The sequence below is a fragment of the Manacus candei genome, unplaced genomic scaffold (assembly GCF_025592945.1).
Source record: "Manacus candei isolate 608988 ecotype Guabito, Panama unplaced genomic scaffold, ASM2559294v1 h1tg000074l, whole genome shotgun sequence".
NCBI classification, from domain to species: Eukaryota; Metazoa; Chordata; class Aves; order Passeriformes; family Pipridae; genus Manacus; species Manacus candei.
The window spans coordinates 3,503,767-3,523,414 of record NW_026138122.1 but is presented as its reverse complement, the minus strand read 5'-3'; the positions used below and the strand labels follow the sequence as shown (position 1 = coordinate 3,523,414).

The 19,648-nt window shown below is 44.3% G+C and overlaps 1 protein-coding gene across 17 annotated transcripts in view; it reads right to left on the bottom strand.

Annotated features, from left to right (window-relative positions):
• The window catches only part of ELAVL2 (ELAV like RNA binding protein 2), a 108,291-nt gene that overhangs the window by 78,243 nt on the left and 10,400 nt on the right, over positions 1-19,648 (bottom strand). Inside the window, exons 1-2 of one of the 17 annotated variants that reach the window (XM_051809063.1) lie at positions 8,204-8,218; positions 7,460-7,570 (exon numbers count right to left, since the gene is read on the bottom strand). The exons of 6 other annotated variants lie outside the window; for them this stretch is intronic. The gene's annotated coding sequence lies outside the window, so the exon portion shown is untranslated. Of the gene's footprint in view, positions 1-4,147; positions 4,278-5,071; positions 5,091-5,461; positions 5,570-7,459; positions 7,571-8,203; positions 8,247-19,648 lie in introns of those variants that run through there. 10 more of the 17 variants (XM_051809056.1, XM_051809061.1, XM_051809052.1 and 7 more) reach the window with 10 other exon arrangements.

The following is a 19,648-nucleotide window of genomic DNA, read 5'->3' as shown; positions in this document are numbered from 1 at the left end:
TATAACAAACAACAGGCAACTATAAAAAAAAAAACCACAGGAAAGATGACTCCAACTACCCCCTTCTGAACATAATTCTACACCTGAAAAAATATATAAGAACAGTACTGGAAAATACAATCAGCAGGGATACTACTGGTAGAGAAGCTGAAATTACATTACTTTTCCCTTTCCATGGCTGAATCTCCTCCTCTCAAACCTTACAAGCTAAAATGATTAAGGCATTTGTCTACAAGTATTTAATTGCATTTCCAAGAAATCAACTCTGTTCATCCATTCTGTAAAATAAATCCTACTAATTTCACTTCTGACCACAAGATTTGAAGTCAGTAGTCCTGTAGTCATACAATGGCAATTTCATTCCACAAAAATGCATAAAGCTTATTCAGATAAATCTGAGTAAGTACCTAGTTAAAGAAACTCATCCTGATGACTCTGAAAGCAAATGCAGCTAGCACAGACCTACCAGAAAGGCTGGTCAACACAGTGAATATTCCAGTACACCCCAAATACCCTTTCCTACCTCTGTGTGGACTGTTTTGCAACATAATTCAATGTTAAAAAATTCCCTGTTTTACCAGTATTCAGGCAGTAAGCATTCACAAAACTGCATATACACACTCTACAGTATATTATAGCAATTCAGTTGATTTTCACAGTATAACACTTTCTACCTGTACTCCATGATCAGCTGAAGAAGTCAGGAAGGCATCTTAAGACTACAGTACAACATCTCAGCACTTTAGTATTTTCTAGCTTCTGAGTCATAGTCAGCTGTTGCAGGTTTACTGGGATATACCTATTTCTTTGTTAAATGCAGCAATCCAAGTCACCTGTTCTCGCAATCTCTGACAGCCTCATCTAGTCCAAGAATCTCTTGGCTGTTTCTAATCACCAGTTGGACTACTTGAGCCATGAGCAACATCACGACTGTATGAGGGAATGGAGAACCAGTATCACCAATGTTTTACAAAGTGAAGTCTAGAACTTCCTAGAATGAGAACTGATCCTAGGCTGGTGCACTCACCGCCAGCACATTTAAACGCCTAACTCTCATCTCAACTTTTATTAAGCAAATATAGCTTTTTTCAAACCCTGATTACATCCAGGCTTACTATGACTATTAAAACAAAGTAAAACACCTGTTGCTTAAGTATAGGAGGACCATGAGGAACAGTGGCTCAGACAGAACAGGAAATAGTGCGATACTAGTTTAATCTCCATCTGGAAAATTTCAGCTTGTTCCCAACCTGAGTTTTTCAAATGTATGCAAGTAAGACCTTCCCATTACAGTTTTTCACATTACATAATTACTGCTCTTAAAACTCCACATATTTTGCCAGCCAAGTCAGATTTAGACTGTGAGCTACTTCAAAAACTTAATGTGGGGTTAGAATCCTTAAATAAGCTTCTGAAAAGCATGCTTAAGATTTCTGCCATGAGCTGTTTCTGTTTCACTTGGTTTTAAAGCTCAAAAACTGCACTCCATACAAAAACACTATGAAAGCCAAGTGTTTCACTGAGGTCATCTTTCCAACGTGTAGTTATTGTATGCCAAAAAGCCTGTGTGAAACACATGCACTTCCAAACACAACGAAAACCAACAATCAGCTGTTCTCTGATCAGAGACTGTCAAATTTAGCATTCCATTTATTTGTTCAGTGGCAAAGTTATTAGACATAAAGAGTCCCTACAAATCAACAATAATGCTTACTGGGCAAAAGCAGCTTGCTTAATATTGGCAGTTTCTCTGAGCTTCAGTGGGAATCAATAAGGAACCCTACCTATGTTATTTAGCCACAATACACTCAAGATGGTTTTCAAAATTTCAACAAGGATGAGGCCACAAGACATCTTGATCTGCCCCACCAGCTATAGTAGCTAAAACTTACAAGTTCTCCTACACCAGTCTGTCTAGAACTAATCCTTCTGCGTAAATCAAACTAGGTAGATTTACACAGGCAACAGATCAAAAAAACACATTGCATCTTCCTTCAGAACGGGAACTACAGATGTCAAAACCCAAAACACCATCAGCTAAACACTGGATAGTGTTGTGATTTTTTAACTGATTTGAGGGCTGTCAGGAAAAGAAATCTTTGTGCACTAAGGCAACATTCTCTCACTTTTCAAGTGTTAGCAACAGCTGATAACACTCACTTGCCCTCTGTAGATACTAGCAGCTATTAAAAAACCATTTCAGTAAAAGCAAAGATGGCAATAAAGCCATGCTGAAATGTATATTCATCACAAACTCAGTTTATCCATTAGCTCAGGATCAGTTTTATTGCTATGAAGAACATCAGTGGCCACAAATATAATCAAAAGTCATTACACTGTAAGCAAGTTTTACTTATAAAAGCAGCATTTCAGCATCACTGTTACTAGAAAGGAGCTTGTGCTTGCATCCTTGTACTATTTTTAACTGTAAAGTCCACCTCTGCAGTGGCATTGACTTATTTTAAGAAGCACAGAAAAGCTGAACTATTCCTTGGGCTTTTAAAACACTAAATTACATATCATCTATTTCCTACTTAGTCCCCACATAAAGCACGCTTAGCTCCGTTCCCCCAAAAATCTAGCTTATTATTACAAGAACTTCAATAAAACTCAGCCTAGGCCTCTACTGTAGTTTGCCATTCAGAAACCTGGGACATAATTCAAAAGCATTTTCTCTCTTTTTTTATACAGATGCTCCTGATCTAGTGGCTATTTAGAACAATTTCAACTCAGAACATCTGGATCACCCAGCTCAATCTGAAATACGCTAGATCCCAATTTCTGAAGAGGCAGCAAGTAAATCAATGACAACAAAATACTAATAAAAGGATCTTTCTCTCTCACTTAAAAAACAGCATTTGGAATGCATTAGAATGTATAGTCACAATAAATTTACATGCAGAAACATTATACTAGCATGATTACACTAATAATAAGAGATTTACACAAACAGCAATATATCGAAGAAGTACCCATCACAAAGACTAAAGCAATTAGAATCTCCACTGCACATATAAAGGATCAACCACTCCACGAGAACAAACCCACAAAATTAAGACATCTATTGCTGAAGCAGAAATATCCACATAGGTACAAACAGAAGACATTTGAAAGGGGTATTAAAGATGCACTTTGTCAGATTATAACATGTGTGATAAAATTCCTTAGCAGTTTCAAGGTCATTTGTATGTGTCCATAGTTACAAGTGGTCCATATATCATAGCAAAACTTCAGATACCTGTATTTCTCTCTGATTAAGTAATATCCCATTTTAAACAGTGCACACAGAATTACCAATTCTGTATTCGCAAACAAAATTATTTGTGTATAACAGCTATAAACCAGTTTCAAAGTCCACTCCTAGAGCTACCAGCTCTAATACAACATTTCTGAAAGGTCAGATAAAAGAGGGATGAAAAAACCGAATGTAACTTCAGGATTCAAAATGCATGGGATTAAAAGAAAAAAGTGAAAACTGAAGCTCTAACTAATACCCCAGTATCTGTTTACTCAACCAAACATGTACCCACTTACTGGAACACTTTCTGGGTTCCTTCGGTTTAATTTAAAACTGGTCATCAAAGCAGACACAAATCAAGTCAAGTGGTGTGGAGTTTTTCAGTCCAAAAAAATCAGAAACTTGCCACCTTTCAAGAAAATATTCAGATCTCCTGAAATACCCACCTCATCAGGTGTTGCCACTTTACCAAATATAGCATTTAAGAAAACCACTCCCCGAAGTCCTGCCCTATGCAGCTACTAAACCATATTACCAAAGCTGCCTTCAAAATTTCATAAATATAACAATGCCTTTTAGCCTTACAGACTTCAATCAAATCAACTACAAGACTACTTTATAAAAAAAAAATTTGCTGCCTATTGTTTTGTGTGGTTTCTGGATAGCTTTTTTTTTTTTTTAATATATATCAGCTTTCCTCTCCTAACAAGTTACACCTGTATTTAAATGGGTGCACATGGAGGTTGCAGAGGTGAAAGCGGTACCAAGCTGCTTGGCTGCTGGAGTTCTCACCACCAGAGCTATGCCGATTAAACAAAATCAACTCACTCCTCACGCACGCAACGTGGGAACGGGATTCTTTTTTTTTTTTTTTTTTTCCTAGTGGCAAGAAAAGCGGGCAATACACACCCCTGCAAAGAGCAGCGACGACGGGGGGACGATCGCTCAGCCAGACCCAGGGCGGCCGCGCCTCCTCAAGCACAAAGTACCCCCGAAATAAAATAAAAGCAGATGAACCGCGCACCGTGCCGCCCCCATCCCCCTCCACCCCTCGGCTCCCTTCTCCAGCGCGGCAATTTTCAGACACGGCAGGGCGGGACCCTCCACACCTCCCCCCCAGGGCGGGGTGCGGCGATCGGAGCGCACCGGCTGTTCTGCGGGGTCGCCGCTCCCCTCCCCGTCGCCGGGAGCGCTGCCACAGCCCCGCAGCGCCCCCGGCCCGGCTCCCCCCGAGCCCCGCGGCCGCACCGGTGCGGCGGGAGCGGCGGGCACCGCACGGCCTCCGCAGCCAGCGACTGCCCCCGAGGGGCTCCACCGCGCCCCTCGACTGCCCCGCCAGGCCCGGGGGCGCGGTCAGAGGATGGGTACAGGCAGTAGGGTGGACGTGAGCACTCCGATTAGTGCGAGGTCAGGCACGGACAAAGGGGAAGGGGAGTTGCAGCCTGCGGGGAAAAAGGGAGCGACGCTCCAGTGGCAGGCCCACGCTAAAGAAATAGGTGGGGTGAAAGATCATTCAACGGATGCTGCAGACTAAACAAAGGCTTTACTGAACAGTTTTTGTCTGAGGAACAGGTGCTTGACTCGCCCAATTAGCACCACACGGAAAAGAGGGGAGCGGAGAAAACAGTCAGAAAATCCTAAAGGGTAAAACAAAAAGCGATAAAACCCATAGAGTATGACTCAGGAGGAAGGAGATAAAAAGAATTGATCGCAGAAAAAAAGCCCCACTGCCAGCAACAGGAAGCCCCTCTTGATCTAACACCACCAGCATCCTGGAGTTTGCAACCGACACCGCACCAAGTCGGTCCTGGCGGAAAGCCCCCGGCCACCTACAGCAGCAGGAGCGGGTGATCCACTCGCGCCATGTTTTACCCCTGTTCCAGGCGGGACCCTGGTCATGCGCCCGCGGCCCCCGCCCAGGCCGCCTCCCTTCCCGCCGCACCCCCCGGGTGGGATACAGCCCCCTCCGGCTCCACTTCTCCTCTCCCGCCCCATGGCGAGTCCGCCGTCCCGCGGCCAGGACCACACGGCTCCCCGTAATCCCCAGATCCGTCCCCTGCCCCTCCACCTGCCCTTCCTTCAGCAGCCCAGGACCGGCGGTGCACGTGCTCGCTGTCCCGGGGGAGCGCGGTCACCGCTGCTGCCGCCCGATGCTCCGAGCGGAGCGGGGAAGGTGTCTGCTGCTCCGAGAGAGAGCAGGGCAGCGCCCCGCAGCCACCTCACCTGATGGCTCCGGTGATGCCGGTGCAGCCGCTGCCCCACCAACGCAACCACGCTTAGCGGCACCAGAAGGGAAATGGCCCAGTGACTGGCTTATAAAGGCCCCACAGCCCGCCCCCTTGGCCGCCGCCTGAGTGACGCTGCCGGCGGCCACTCAAGAAGCCCCGCGCCCTCAGGGCCGCGCCCCCGGGTAGTGCGGGCACCCCACGGCGGCCGCCCCGCTCCCCTCCGCGGAGCCAAGGCTGGGCGGGCCCTATGCCACCACTATCTCGGAGCACCTGCGGGCGCTGGGGAGAGCGAGGAGCGGAGTCCGCTGAGCAGGATAGGGCGGGAGCTTGCCTTTCGAGTCCCCGGTGGGGTCAGCGGCAGGACCCCCACAATGCTTGCTCGTCTCCCCAAGGTTACCGACTAGCCGCCTTTCCCTGTAAAATGCCGAACCCCGGAGGTCTGACGCTGCCTCCTATCCGAAAATGGCTCGGTGGGGCAGACGAACCCGCAACTCGCCCGTCCGACGGGGGGGCGCAGCGGGAGCGAGCGACCCGCGACGAGCAGCCGTGCTGGCTCAGAGCCCCTCCCACCCCCCGCCACGAGCATTAGCCATTCCGAAAGCACTGTCCCGTTTTCCCGGCGGCGTCCGACAGCGAGGGGAACCTCCCTCCGCCCCCCGCAAGGTTCGGCTGCCGAGCCCCGCGGCCGCACTCCAAGGCTACGCTCCTTCGGGCCGCTCATCCCGCGCGGGCAGCGCTCCAGCGAGTGCCCGAGGGAATGTCGCTGGGAGAAGGGGGAGTCCTGTCCCCGCGGGAGCGCATGGCTTGGTGTGCTCCCCGCCCTCCTGGCGCTCCAAAGACTAGTGAAAATAAATCTCACCGCCGGTCCCTGGAAACGACGGAACACGTTCAGCTACCAATTTGCCTCGCTTGTACAGCTCTCACATTAGTTATTTTCGTACGTGAAATAGGTGGGTACGGTGTAACGTGTTGGGCATAAATTAAACAACAACAGCAGTGCTCGGGGCCGGTCCTTGCCGGTAGCGCACACGCCGCAGCGCCGGCGTTTACCATCGCCGCCTCCTCCTTCTGCCCAGACCCTCCCACTGCCGCGGGGAAGGAGGACGAGAGGACGGGAGACGCGCCCGAGGACGGGACGCCCTGTCCCTTCCTTTGCCCGGAGCCCCGCTGGGACCCCCGCCGCGGTTGCCGGATGCAAAGTTCCCCCGCGCACGCCGGTGACCGCTGTCCGCGCCTCCGCCACCCCGGTAGGACCACGGACAGAGATCGGGGCCGCCCCGCCCACGCAGCGCTCCGACGCCCCGAACAAAGGGACGCGCCCCCTTCCCCGGCGGGTTATTCATCCCCGCGAAAAGACGTGGTCCCTCTCCAAAGACGGTCATCGACTTCTCTCCGGGAGAGCTCAGCGGCTCTCCCCACCCCGCCGCCCGCCCTCCGCGCCCGCTGACAATACGACCGGCCGCGTCTTTGTGCGCCGTGGCCCGCAGCCGCCTCCCAGCCCCGCAGGAAGCCGCGAAATGCCGTGCGGCTCTAATGCAATTAGGCGCGGGGAGCCTTATCCCGGCTAATCTGCAAATGCGGGTTTATCTCCTCAAAGTGATACCGTCTGCCTTCACCCGCGCGGTGCCGGTCCGTCCCCTCGGATGCTCCCCGCAAAGAGACGTATCCAGAGCCCGAGGGGCGCGGGGACGCTGGAACTTTACAGCTGGGCCAGCCCAGGTGGGGATGCGCACGCCGTCTTGCGTGGCCGCGATGCGGTCCCCCAGTTTCAGCGGCTGCCCTCCCCACGCTGCAAATACTTCCAGCAACTCAGCTCCGCGGGCACGCTGCCATACCCACGAACTGCCTCATTCAGCGCCGTCGGCACGAACGGTGTCAATGCGGAGCAAACACAGGTGATCAATGTAATTCTACACGGCATGCACCGCTGGAATGGGAAGCGTGGACCCTATCGCACACGTATAATAAATGAAAGAATGAAGCCACAACTTACCTTCCTCTCCTCTGCTTAAAAAAAAAAAAAAGTAACGGTGCAGTTCTCCCAATAAGGAGTAAGAGGCAGATGGATAGTTCTCTCAAGACAAGAGCTAAATTGGGGACAGTTCTAAAAGGAAGCAAATAAAAACCAAACCAAAACCAAACCAAAAAAATCCTTTCCCTCCCCCACCCCCGACAGTCCAATACTGGCGGAAAAAAAAAAATAAAAAAAAAATGGAAAAATAAAAAATGAAAAAGGGAGAACTCAAAAGAGAGAGTGACAGGACGACTCTCCCTTCGCAACCCAATGGAACAAAAAGAGGGGAGGGAGAAATGAAGGAACAAAGAAAAGAGGGATGGAAGGGCGATTTTAAAGATGCTCTCTCGCTCTCTCCCCCTCTCTCTCTCTCTCTCTCTCTCTCTCTCCCCCTCGCTCCCTGCCGGTCACTTCCTAGCGGCTCGCCACCCGAGCCAACTGCAGCATCGCGGGGGGCCACGGGGGGAGGACGCCGTGCGGTGCGATGCCGCGCCGTGCCTCGCCGGGAGGCGGACCGCTCCGCAGATTTATAGCAGCCCCGCCGCCAGGCTCCTGCCCGCCGCCGCGCCGCGCCGGGCTGCGTGCGTCTGCGTGCCGCGCCCGGCGGCGCGGCCGCGGGGGCGCGGCGGGGGGCGTGTGTCCGTCCAGGGGCGGCCGCGTCCCGTCCCGAGTCCGCCCGGCCGCTCCCGCCCCCCCCCCGCGCCGCAGCCGCCCCGCGCCTACCCCGGCGCCACGCGCGGCAGCGGCCCCGCACCCGGCGCAACGCAGGCTGCTGGCGGCGCCGCGCGCCCGCATTGGCCCGATCGCGCCCACCCGGCCCGCCCCCGGCGAGGCGGCGGCCGCCCATTGGCCGCGCGGGCCGCCACTCCGGCGGGCCCATGGCGCCGCGGCTCAGCCTGCTTTGCGCCGTGCGGGGCCGCGCGCGGGCGGGCCCGCCCCCGCAGGGCGCGGCGGCCCCTCCGCCCCCAGCGCCCTCAGCGCGGCCCGAGGGGCCCTCAGCGCCCGCAGGGTCGGGCGGCCGCCGCTCCCGCAGCGCCGACACTGCGCGGGGCCGCGGCCGCTCCCGTCCTCCCGGTCGGCCACGTGGGAGCGGGGCGGCGCATCACGGCACGCCCGCGGCGGCCGGCTCTCGGTGCCACCATTCCTTCGCCTGACGAGCTGCCGCGAAAGCAGCCTTTTCTTATGTGTGTGTTGTTTTTTTTGTGGTTTGGGGCTTTTTACGTGGCTTGGTTGGGTTTTGTTGGTTCCCCGCTCTCCACCCTTTCTGTTTTACGCCCGGCTCTCGCAGCTCTGGCAGTGCGTGTGTCCGCACCGCCCGTGTCCAGCCTGAATCGCCGCCCGGGGACTGCTCCGGACATTTGCCCTTCTGGGACTTGGTGTATTAATGAGTGGTATTTCTTGTAACAAACATTTTGGTCGAGAAGAAGGAAAGTGAAGAAGGCAGTGGAGAGAGGGAGTGAGGGAAGGAAGCGAAGCAAAGAGGGAAGGAATGGATGAGAGAAGGGAAGGAGGGAGAGACAAGAGAAGTAGGTTGAAAAAAGTTTGTATTCATTATGCAATTTCTACGTCTTGCATAGATAAGTGTTTGCAGAGAAAGAGACTGTGGTATGGAAGTAACAATTCTGTATGGTGTTCTGAAGCATGCCTTTTACTCCTTAAACTGTTTGACCTTCACCACAGTTTGTCATTTCTTTCCAGAATCAGAAGTGCTTCCTAGATATGGCTTTTCTTCTGTGTCTTTTCTGACACAGAACACACACAAGTGCGTATCATGTATTTCCAACAGCAAAGGCAGAACACCCTGCAGAAAGGAAATGCTTATTTGGAATAGAATTCTAAATTAGAATTCTGGCATCTGTGTTTAACAAGGTGCAAAAATAAAGAAGAATGCAATTTCCAATAGAGACATAGTGTTTCAATGAGAGTGCCCTTGCGTGTTTATAAATGATTAATACAATGAATTGTGTATCATCTCTTTATTCTAATCTCCCTATCCTACCACTGTGACAACAACTGAGAGTTATACAGGGACTAATTTTACATTTTATATAATTAGTTTTATGCTTAATGCATCTGATGTTTTTCTAGAACACACAGTCTTATCATTTACAATGTATCACCAACGTTTTGAATCAGCAGCATTCCAAAGAGAGGAATAATTCCCTGGTGGAACAAGTGCCAAGCTACTGACTCTAAGGACTGAATAAAGAACGGGGTGGGGGTGGCTACTTCCTCAAAGCTGTTACACAAAGTCCTATGTGAAGTGATGTCTATTCACACACAGTTTGTGGAATTGCATGTGTAAATTGTGCTCTCAGCAGTGTCTGTTAGTATTGAAGAAGATCCTCTGAGTTTACACTGTTGTTCTGTTTTTTCCTGATGTTCGGTCTTGTTTAATTATGGCAGCTTTTACCTTTTGATACAAGAAAGCTGCTTCTGAAAGTCTCCTAATGATATTAGACTCAACTTGCTCAGGTTCTTTATGCTGTGGTTGCATACATCAAAAAGTTTTATATATATCTCTCTTAAAAAATTAAAATGTTATTTGTTATACCAAATAGAAAACATTTGCAAAACTCCTGCCCTGTGTTGCTGTTTGCGGAATTACTAGATTTAATTGCTGGTTACTTTCTTGTTTTGTCCAGCTTGTGTTGAATGTGTTTAAGTAAACAACAGTGTTCCTTAGCAGAACATCAGCAAGGTATGACAAGAGAGAAAGAAAGCCAGAAAATAAAAAAGTTCTTTAAAATTCTTATCTATGCATTGACACCTCACTCCCTTCCATTACCCCCTCAAAAAACCATATACAGCTGTTCTTAGAACTAAAAAAACCCTCAGTTTAAAGGGAAAACCAAAATGTATGCTATTAGAAACCAGAACGATGTCTTTCTGAACCTTCAGGAAATTAAAGGACTCTGCTTTCAACAGCTTCCCTCTCAGGTCTGATACTCAGAATTCCAACTTCATCTTGCCCCCTGCTCCTCCACTCAGAAGGAACAATCTCCATCTATAATTAGTGACCAGCTCTAGAGACAAAATCCAAACTTTATGCATTTTCTTTAGAGATGTAATATCTCTACCGATAATGTACTTGCATCTGTTATGTTTGTCAATATATGGTGTTAAAGTGAAATTAGGCAGAAAATAGCTGTTAAATCGAATTGCCTTGTCATCAGCCCTTCTCATCTCTATTCAGAGGCCCTTGATTCCAGCAATGGCAGAGGAAGAAAAGCTAAATTCTCCCTTCTCCCAGGGAAAACACGTTTTCCTGTTAAGTTCCTCTTTGCTTAGTTAATATGTCTGTAAAGAAATCTTTATGATTAGCGGTAGTTGTCTGCCTGGACACAGCCTTTAGCTAAATCATGTATGGATTATTAAACAGGTGTTGGACATAGAACAGCTACAGCAGGAGGAAAGGATGGTGCTTGTTCAGGCATGATGAACCTTCTTGAGTCCCCTGGCCGGGACTGAGTGGTCAAGAAATGGCAGTAAAAGTAGAAAAAAAAAAGGGGGGGGGGGGGGGGCACCACGAAAAAAAAAGAACTCAAAAAAGAGAAGCAGGGCTGGCTGCCGAGGGAGGGGATGGGCCGAGCGGACCCCGCGGCCGCCCCGTCAGCACCACGGACAGCGGCACGGCCCGACGGCGCGGCCCGGCTGCGGGAGCGGGAGCGCCGGCCCCGGCCCTGGCCCCACGGCACCCACGGGGAGCGCGCCCCCCGCCCCCAGGAAACACCCTGGTAACGTACAGCATGTCGACGTGGGCTTATCTCTCTCGAGGGCACTCCAGATAAACTCGTGGTGTTCATCTACTGCCACACGGATGTGTTTGAATGTGCACGTGTATGTCCGTGTGTGGGTATGTCTGTGTGTGTGTGTATATATCTGTGTGTGTGTGTGTTTGTGTTACTGCACCCCGGGGGAATCCACGGGGTCCTTCTTCCAGTGTCAACTTATGTTTGTTTCCACTACTTTGACAAATAAACGGCAATAGGCATGTAGGTTTCAGACCCAGTCTTCAGACACACAACTCCCGGGTCAAAGCATACCTGGCATGCACTCTGCCCTTCAGTATAGGAGCGCAGTTGTTTTACCTAGTTCTTCTCTGAGCCTCTCTGTGGTGATAAGATACGGATATCATACAAAACTACAGCAATATGAATACTGCAGCTGAGGCTGCTGTATCATTCTCTATTATACAGCAGTGTCTGAATATTAATAAAAACTACTTTTCAAAAAGAGGTTAGCATTTGGGTGGGGAAAGGTAAGGGAGGTGTTTCACTTTTTTTTTTCAATTGAGACTAAAAAGGTATCTTAAAGCTCTGTTTCACACAAGGTAATCACAACTGCTCAGATTTTCTATAGACAACTTCACCTGGAAAAATATAATACCTGAAAGAAGCTGTCTATTTATCCAAATTATTGTATCTTTGCTTGTTCCCTACTGTGACCAGGGAAAGGCAGATTGCTGCTGCACCACAGCTTACGTAGCTTCTTTATTGAGGATTTGTATTTCCACTGGTGCAAAATGCACATTTAATTGTAAAATAAGACTGTGTCACCTGCCAGTCTGTTGCTGCCATCAACCTCTTTTGTGCTTGGATCAAATTATTGCACAACAGAGAAAGTGACAGCATCAGGGCACAGTGACAAAGCTGTAGTTTGCACGGAATGAAGACCGAGGCCCAGAGAGACACTGCAGCAACAGAAACAGCTGTCTTATCAGCACACTGCAGAGATAGAGATGGCTCAAGAGGTCCTCAACAGATAATGACTTGAATAGCTTTGCAATGCGCCAAACTTCACGCTTGATAAGACCAGCCCAGTGTAGAGAGCAGTAAAGATCGAGCTCTATTCTATTTCATCAGTGCTGTAAATTAAGAAATTGAAATTCAGGTGGCACAGCAGCCAGTATGTTGCCGATAATCCAGTGAAGTAAACTGTCATTACGATCCTTTCAGCAAAGAGAAATAGGTTTCTCTTACTTGATGCTGCTTTAATGAAAACACCTTAACATCCCTGTCCCAAATCACTGTCCCAGCAGTACCTGAACTGGGGTGAGGGTTCCTCATCTGTTTCGCTGTTGTGACATGTCTGAGTTCCAGAACAAACCATCCATTTGGCTGTCAAGTTCCTTACAAAGGACAAAACACTTCCACATTGAAACTGCAGTAGCTTATTTTCAATTCCCCATTTCCTCTGCAGGAGAAGGAACTGCACTGTGATTTTTAATAAACAACAGTCAAACTAACATTAAAGCACACAAGCTCAATTTTGTAGCAGACAATACAAGCATGTGTTTGTTGACCACAGCTAAACAAAAATTAATTGCTGCTGTGAAAAGGATCTATAATGACCTTTGAAATTATTCACTTGACAAAACATGAGCCATGGTACACAATAATACATTTTACAATAGAAAAAAAAATCCTGTTTTCAAGCTGTGTTTTCAGTTTGACTAATGGCATCAGATTAGAATACTGGAGCTCCACCTTTTATCAGCAGAAATACTTTGTTTAGACTCAGTTCAGCTTACCTTTGATCTGTGTTTTTTCAAAGAAAGCTTTGTAGAAAATGCAATTGAAAGGAATACAGCTGAAGCATATAACTTGAGGTCACAGAGCATTATTTTTGAAGGAAGAGTTTGCTACATTCACTTAATTCCTTGTGATTGATTCTTGAAGAGCCAGAGTAACTGCACAGGCTTGTAATGTTATCTATTGGCCACTAAGGCTAACTTTCAATCTTCTTTGAATAATAAATTAAGACAAGATTAACTTTATTTCTTAACAAAAGACAAGGTACTAAAACCAAGAGGAACCTGAAACCTGATGAGAAACCTAATGACTTACTGCTCAGACTTGTTAAATGGAGGGCAGAGAAGCAAAACTAGTTCTGTTCTCTGACAATCTAACCCCATCTATTTGGCCTTAGCTTGTCGCTTAGACATATCTGACAGCAGGAGCTAGCAAGAAAAAAGAGGAAGAGAAGTAATAAGGACCCAGAAGATGAGTCATTTATTTCACGTTTTACGACAGAACCAAGAGGAAAGGCAGCTTCAGGTGGGGAGGAGAAGGGAGGAATCTTTGGCACATGCACTTTGTTAAATACACCTTTTTGCCTGTCCTTGAGATCTGGGGACTTTTCTAGTGGTGTGGGAGAAAGTAAAAATACAGGGTGAGTGTGACAGAGCAGAAGGCAGGTGTGGATAACTTAGGTCCACTGTGCAGTCTTAACACACGCACATTAGTACCAAGTAGATATCCCAAAATTAGCAAAACACTTGGTTTTTAAGACACGTTTTAGAGTTCACAAGTAGGTAGGTAGTTTGATGAAATTCACAAGTCAGAAAACTCAATTATAACAATCTGCCCTTGCCCCTTTTTGTGGGCAATACGTAACCAGAGCCTGAAGTGATTGATACCCTTGCCAGTGAGACTATGTGATTGTGAGGAGAAATAACCTTGTGTACAAGAGACAATGAAAAGCAAGAATGTAATCAATATTTTTAATGCTGGTTTTTATCCAAAAATAACAAGTCCTTTTAAGTTCTCCAGTGAATCATCCCAAATACTGTCAATTCAGTTACACTTCCACCATAACAATTAAGTTTCTCAAGGAAAAAAGATGTATAGTTATAAAGTAACCGTAATTAGTATATCCTCTCATGGTATTAAAGCTACAAGAAATATTGACTTAAAAGAAGCATTTTACTTTTTTTCAAAAGCCTGTGTCTGTTTTCATTTGTTGAGGTGGAAAGCGCGTATTACTCAAAGATAGCTTTTTTAGCACGCCAGCATATTTCCTGCTGACAGCACAGTGAAGCAATATAGTAGCTGTTGCTACCATTATTTTATTGAAGTCCTTGTAAATTCCAAAGCGTTTGTATAAGATGTAATTAGATCATTTTCAGATAATCGGATCACATAGGTAACAGATGGAATTTTTCTGACCTTAAAAGTCCTTAAACACATTCCCCAAAATTTTAAGTATCAACTTGAATCTTCTGTTTTATTCAATTAAGATAATACGACTCCAGCTGGCAATTATGATTCAGCACAGGTACACATGGTGTTCTGCACTCACACCGGCAGGATTTCAGAAGGTGCATGAAACTAGTGTATCCTTCTCCTTCTGCAAATGAAGTTCATCTTTAATGCGCACCTGCTATAACTGCCCAAGCGTGGGCAGGTGTCTACACACTCTTGAGAAAGGATATTAAAAATGCTTTTCTCATGACATTATGTTAAAGGCAGTTACCTCCTTTTTCATGAGCACTCCATGTTTGCCACATAACTTCAGATAGTTCTTTTTGCTTACTTTTGTATGTTACACGTTACAACTTGTTTATAAGGAAGTGGTTTAATATTCAAAAGATGTGGAATTACACTTTGCCAATTATTCCTTGCAATTACTAGATATGAAAAATAAATCTCACTTCCAAAAAGCACTTTCCTTATCTTACTTACATAGATCATCAAGATTTTCCTTTGATCCATCAATCTAAAAAGTATCTAAATAACTAGTTTTTATTCTTTTTAATGTAAAAATTGCTCACTTGTAGATGACTTAATGGTCTTTCACTGGTGCTGGCCCTGTTTTCTTGTCTTTAAATGCTGGAGGTTTTGTTTTATCTGCTTATATAACTCAGTTTTTGCATCAGAAGTACTATGCATAGCTTTGTACTACTTTGATTCTGCTGGATATGAGTCATCAGCAAAATCCAAATTGTAAATGATCATGCATCTAAAAGGTTATTCAAACTAATAGTAGTGTACCCCAATGTAATATGGTTTAGTGCAATAAAATATGTGATAAAATTAAGGTGAATTATTCTGACTGATGTCATGGACATTTACCCTGCTGAAAGTTCTTTTGTGTATCTGGTCATTAGACAATAAGGTAATAAATATACACACTGCAGAACAGATACGAAGCTACTATATTCTTTCTTTGTTTGTTTTTTTTTTTCCTTGTAACAGGTATTCAGGAAAAAGGGACACTAGTCAGCCTTATTTCTGCTTCTTAGTTCAAAAGAAGCCCCCAAAATTACAGCACTAAGAAATACAGATCTTCCAGGAACAAGCTTTTGGGCAAATTCTATTTTATTCTACAATCACAGCATGTTGCATAAAGTGGAGAAGTAATATACGTTGATTTTTAAATGTTTGTTGCCAACCTGCATTGCATCTCATGGGATAAAAAAGAAGCATAGTCTTAATTAAATTGCTGTAAAAAGGTTATACAAAAATATATCTTGAGAATACTTAGAGATAGTTCCTTGCCAAATGAATGACTGTATCAAATAAGGACCTACTGGAGTATAACTTTTAGGGTCAAGATGTTATTTCTGTCCATATTTTGGAAGATGGAACATAGTAACTGGTTATGAAAACTGTGAACTGCACATTTGTTTAAGTGCTAAATACAAAATGATCTTTTCAAAACAGAGACACCTACCAGCAAGATAAAGCTCAATAAGGACAAGTGGCAGGCAAATGTGATTTTTAGAAAAAAGATCATAAACAAATGTGCAAATAAAAACTAGAGAATAACAGCAGTGCTGAAGAAAAGGTTGTAAGATACTACTAGGAGTCATGGGAATATGATGTTGCAAGAAAGAGAGATTTCACGCTGAGATGTATAAACAAGAGTGTAATTTGAAAAGACATATATGAATACTCTTCTTATTTGACACTGATGAGCTGAAAATAGAACACTGTATCCAATCTTTCCTTGTTATAAAAAAACTGAAAAAAGTCCATAAAAGGGTATTGAAAAGTATTTTAGAAAACGTTAATACATTTTAAGAGAGAGATTGTTTAGAAAGAGAAACAGTGACAAAGAATATTTGAAAATGGTTTTAGAAATCATCATTATTATCAGATTATGATCAAGTAGTATTCATATGCATTGTAAGTTAAAAAAGTAAATGGCTTAATTCACAACACATAAAATCTAGTTTAACAACTGGAAAAGATTCTCTAAGAGTAGTTAAGCACTGGACCACATTACTTAAGAAGTTGCTGAGGTTCAAAGTTGGATACACATCTTATTTTCCCTTGGAGAATAAGATCTTTATATCAATCAGGTATAATTTCCCACCACCAAAATGACTAAAGTTCTAAATAGTGTTTTTTTCCTTTCTGTCTTTTAAAATAACTTGAACATCTGAGGAAAAAAAAATCACAAAAAAAACCAAACCAAGCCACCAAAAAAACAAAACCAGACCACCCAAAAAAAAATCCACCAATCAAAAAAAAACCACAAAAAAACACCCTAAGAAAGAAGCAGATCTGAGACACTAGGAAAAGAAGTGGTAAAGTACTAAACAACTTCTCTATACTTTTTTCTGCTTTTGTCAATAAGCATTGAAACCAAGCAAATAAGAGTCTGATGAACAAAGCTATTTGCATTCTAGAATTTTTTTCCAGACAAATTCAAAGACTGATATTTTTTTTTTTTAAATCTTCCAGACCTCTATCTTCAAAGTGCCTTTCAGCATTTGACTGTTGACTCTCAATTTGCTTTTTTTTTGGTCCACGTGAAACTTGGGAATCCACAATTAAAATAGCTGCAGTCAGTCTGCATTCTGAAAAATCATGCATCCTTTCATAATTCCTATTTGGGCACTTAAAATGGTGACATATTAACTTATTAATGAGAACTTCGGGCTAAAAAAAAACTGCATCAGAAGCATAAATGCACACACCAAATTCCTTCTCTATGAGAAGGAAAAACTGCATTTTAGCCATCATTATCAGACATGATCAACAATGCTAGAGATGTACCTGTAATCTGTAGAAAGTGAAACTACAGTAAGAAATCTGCTTTTTACCTTCAAATAGCAAAATCCTGGAAAATATTTAAGGGCCAGGATTCAATTTTCATGATCTAGAAATAGCTGCTAATGATGGGAACTGGTGTTGAACAGTGCTCTCACTGTAGTGCAAAATTCTACTAGATCTCCACAATGTTTCCCCAATCATGCTCATAGTCTCATAATGTATCTTCAATGATGAAGATACATTATGAGACTTAAAGCTGATTTAAACCATGCGATACTTAACACAAAACAGAAAACAAAGTCATGTCATGGTTCAAAAAGCTGTAAAATATCTCTCTTGCTACTCAAATTTGCATTGCAAACCTAAGACTAGCCTTCCTCCTTCAACTCACCTTTAACCATACAGAACTTAACTTTCTTCTCTAATTTTCTCTTTTTTCCCTTTTTCTATTTTTTTTTTTTTAATTTTTAAATGCGCTGACAGTGAGAAAAAGGAGAATTAGCATTATAGGATGACTGGATATTGCTTTTTGATTCTGGAAACATACTGCTGTTCTGAAAGACATAAAATCCACATTTCCAATGTGCATGAAAGAGGATGTAAACAACAAAAGCAATTAAGCCACAATTATTAAAAATCCTATAAAAAGGCTAACTTAGTCTTTCCATCCACAGCCTTTTTCCTCTTTTTCCCTGCATGGAAAATCTGGAAATTTACAAGATTCATACCAGATATATTTATTCTACTTACCACTTCATCAGTGCTCCTACATGCTACAGTAAGACAAAAGGTAAATATCAGGTTACACTCCGATCATTTAATATTTTTTTGGCTACAACTCCACCTTAATCCCTGTAAAGCATCCCTATAACTGTCGCTGAGCACTCAGAACAACAGTAAGCTAATTGAATTGTGAAACTTACAGCCATCTTCTCACTTTGTAACAGTCGGATATGTGATATTTATTTGCCCTCAAATGGGATCTTATTATTTCTCCCAGTCTTTGTTTTATGGATTCAGATCCCCCATATTTTTTTAGCATGTTCAAACAGGCTAATACTTTTTTGTGTTTTTTCTATCTTGACTGAGTGTTTAAGGCCTGAAAAACCTACTATGCAATAACTATGCAAATGAGCATTTTATGCCATGCAAATACATTGTGTAATGCAATGTTCAGACAGTCACTTACTCTGCAGCCTTTTCTGCTTGGAATAATTGCATTTTCCATGAAAGACTAAGATGGAGGGATGAACTATTTATAGCTTGTACCTGCGTGGAATCACCACAGTTTCAATATAGTGTGTGTTAAGATAGATAGATAGATAGATAGATAGATAGATAGATAGATAGATAGATAGATAGATATTTAGATATATACAGGTTAAGTGAATCAGTATTTAATTGCATACCCTGAGGAAGATGGTTTCCTAAAGTACTGTCCACTTTCACATTGTGGGATAAAAAGGCTATTAAAGTCACAAGTAAAAGGGTTTCTCATTAGAGCCGGTTCTACAGCATTACCACCCAGTTTGCCATAACTTGGTGCTAATTTGTGGCAATGTTGCATCAACCTCTGTCACTGTAGAAAACAAGTGACAGTAGTGTGGTTGTGTGTGAGGTCATTCAATGTCTTCTCTATTGAGAAGACATTAATAGGGAAAGAAGCGAGTGAAGAAAGTATTTTAGGCTGTAGGTATTTGAATTGGGAAAGACTACCTTTTTTATGCGCAAGAAAAGCAAGAAACTGAGACTCTGGACATATAAGGAGCCAGATAACAAGATAAAAAGACAGCTGTTACCTCAGTAAAGCTTCGGAGGGGAAGTGGGGAATTCAGACTGAATTCAGAACAGGTATTTTCCCCTAGAACTTCATCCTCAAGCTAATACAAGAGAGTGATGCCCTTCTTTCATCTCCACAACACATAATAACTGATCAGGTTCTGCTGTTTGGAGACATCTTCCCTAACATCTCCCATCAGTCCATGAGACTATGTCTTTCTGGTTCTTGATAATACTAAGACAAGGAGAAACAAGGTTATTCAAAACAACAGAGCTGGGGTTAGTCTTTATATAATTTCTGCTTCTCCCAGCTCTGACTGTGAAGTGCTGATTCAGCCATACCCAGGTATTGTCTGGATAAGCCAAAATGCTCTGAACAGAAAGACGAGTAAACTACAGAATTTTATGCTTTTTTCTTTTTCCTTAAAAACGAAGTTACAAATCCAGAAAATGTTTGCATAGACCCAGTGAGTGGACAGAATGTCTTCTTTCTTGTCTTTAAGTTTTGCTGCTGTTGTGGAAAATGACTTTCGTCATTTCCATTTGGGAAAGGCTTAGGAGCAGTGATATAGAGCCATAATACTGTGGCAGCTTCAACACATAG